This window comes from Scophthalmus maximus, chromosome 11, assembly GCF_022379125.1.
Source record: "Scophthalmus maximus strain ysfricsl-2021 chromosome 11, ASM2237912v1, whole genome shotgun sequence".
Taxonomy (NCBI): Eukaryota; Metazoa; Chordata; class Actinopteri; order Pleuronectiformes; family Scophthalmidae; genus Scophthalmus; species Scophthalmus maximus.
This window is the reverse complement of record NC_061525.1, coordinates 14,666,230-14,669,239: the sequence shown is the minus strand read 5'-3', so window position 1 is coordinate 14,669,239 and position 3,010 is coordinate 14,666,230.

Here is a 3,010-nt window from a genome sequence, read left to right as displayed (position 1 = left end):
ATGTCTTATGTAATTTTATTGTATAGTTTTACTTTAGGTTATGTCTCCTTGTACCTGCAGCACTTGCTTTTTAATTCGTTTGTTATGCACCAAAAACACCAAAGCAAATTCCTGGTGTTGGAAAACTGTCCTCGCAATAAACCCAATTCTGATCCTGAAGAAGTGCATGACGTGAATGAGCCGCTCTTCGCCGGGCAGTGTCCTCACTTCCTCTGTTTCCAGGCGTATCAAACCACGATATTGTGGAAAGGGCTCAAACAAAAACCAAACACCACTGCTCCTTGCTGCTGGGAAAACTGTCTCTTCCTCTGAGCTCTTTGACTGCGCGGCTGTTTGCGCTGTCAGACGCGGACCTCCAGCACATCAGCGAGCCGACGGTCACTGGCTGCTCCTTCCTATAGTCTGCGCTCAGAGGCATCCTACTTGGCAGACGCCGAGGGGAGACGCAGTGTTTTCCAGCGTCGGCGGTCTTGAAGTGTACATGAGACGTTCTGCCCGCGTTTGATCTGAGTCCAACTGCACAGACTGCGATAAGTCACACGGGATCAAATGATGCTGAGATGAAATGATTGTTTTAACTGCACTGACAGCTTGAGGTTTTATCACCGTCTGTACGGAGCACGAGGGAGTGCTGCATTGTTTCTATCACACATTGGTCCCTGATGTTTTCCGGTCAGGTGCTCCTGGCTGTCTGAGTGACAACCTGTCAACAATAACAAATATTAACAAAGACCAGTCACAGAATTGTGAGAGAGACCTTAGTTCTGTTTGCATCCCTGGTGGAGTTTAATGGTTTTATATCAAAGCTGATTTGACCAAAGAAGCTTAAATTAAAATCTATGTTTCATCATTGCTTTTATGTCAACTGTTCTATTTCCTGCATTTTTTTGGTCACAATTCTTGAACCCAATTTTGTGTTTAAGTTAAAACTCAAGTGGGTCATTATATACGATCATGAGACTTACAGTATATACTCAGATATCTGGTAGCTCTACATAAATTGGGCTTTAATTATCAGTTACTCATTAGCTTCAAATAGTTTTACTTCGCTAAACTCTTTCCAGTCTTTGTCTATCTGAATGTTTAAATAATGTTGACTTGGATAAAGCAAACTGGAACCTCCTGGCAGTTTGGCAAACATTGCAGTTATTCAAACCCTGACAGTCAAAATACAGTTTTACAAACTGTTTCACCTATCAGAGACCAGAGTCCTGCAGCCAGAGCGGAGGAGGTCAGTGTCATGTAAATTGTAAGATGTCCTCTGGAGAGCACCGTGCTCTTACATGTTGTTTTAGGGAGTTGGTCTGATTCAACCATATTTAACTCCCTTTTTTATGTCCATATTAAGCTTGGCATCTCGCACGCAGAGGGGGTCATATTCACATTTTTATGAGTGCCTGGATGTAGATAAGGATGAACTGTCTAATGGAGAGCAACAACCAGCTGAATGGTGTGCAGACATATGCTGCAAGAGGAATCCATGAGAGATTCACTTGAATGGGAAAGTGGTGTCAGACTTTTGGACCCCGCTGTATCAACTTAGATATATCCAAACAAAGAGGATGCTTTGTATGGGGAATTCTGCATCTATCCCCTGCTCCTGCCTCCAGCTCGACCGTAGATCATCATTTATTACAAAATCAACTCCATCCTCCAAAAGGCCAAGCACTTTCTGTGCTGTACTGCCTGCAGCAACTGAGGATGTATCGTCTGCCACGGTAGCTGTGGAGTTCTACACCGCAGTCATCGAATCCATCCGTCCATGACGGTCGAGTTCAGCGCCGCTACAAACCAGAATAAGAGCCGACTGCTGACGAGATTGGGAGGCAGGGGGGAAAAAGGGTCATTGGTACTCCCCTGCCCATCCTCCATGACATGTTCCCTTCACGAGCCATGAAACAGGCAGGAGAAATCAGAACAGATTCCTCACACCCTGCATGGACACAACCTTTTTCAACTCCTTCCCCTCCGGCAGGTGCTGTGGAGCTCTGTAAAACGAAAAACTACCAGACACAGAAGCACTTTCTTTCCTCACACCATCACCCTCAGCTGACCACGCATCATCTGCCTTTGTGTTTCTGCAAATAGGTATTACACCCTGCTAAACATCTTCATCCTTTATTGTACAAATCGGTTGTGGAAAGTATATTTACAAAAGTACAGTACAAATTTGAGATACTTGATACTTGTCTTTACTTCTGTGTGTCCATATTATACTTTGTTGTACTTCCACTCTGCTACATTTCATGGGGAAACATAAATCACTACATCTATTTGTCAGCTTCAGTTACTCACTGTTTTATTAACAGCGATGTGTCCTTGTGTAATTGACAACAGCTCCACCAAATAGTGAATATAGGCCTAATGATTAGCAGTGTAATTATTAGGCTATCATTTTAGGCTTAAATATTAGCCTATTTGTATCGTCCATAGTGAATCACAGAATTTGCTAATATTATGCAATATTGATAAAAAAATAACCTGAAGTTTGATCTGTGTACACAGTAAATAGACCTCTTCATGATTTTTCTTGGCCAGTCCCCTGCTGAAACGGAGCAAGAGGAGCCAGAGGCCATGACTGCAGAAGGGACAGGTAGAGAGGAGTAACAGAGTAAAGAATATCAATGAAAGTTATTTCATGTAAGATTAGATAACACACACATAGGGCAGGAGATTCTATATGATATCCAGATATTCAGAATGGTGTCAACATTAGGCTATAGATTTAGAGTTATGCTAGACATAATTCATTGTGCCGCATAAATGCATTACAATAAAATGATTGAATAAATAATAAGTTCTTTAATCGAGAGTTCCTATCTGGGGTCATGACATCACAGCGTCTATGCCCTTCTGCGTTTTTAATGTCATGCAATACAGGGGAGTCAGATGCTGAGAGAGGAGATGAAGAGACAGTAACCAGTGAGACAACAGCAGCCTAGCAGAAGATCCCAGAGGTACAGACAGATCCTAGTGAAGACGAGGAGACCCATCATTTTGATTATTTTGC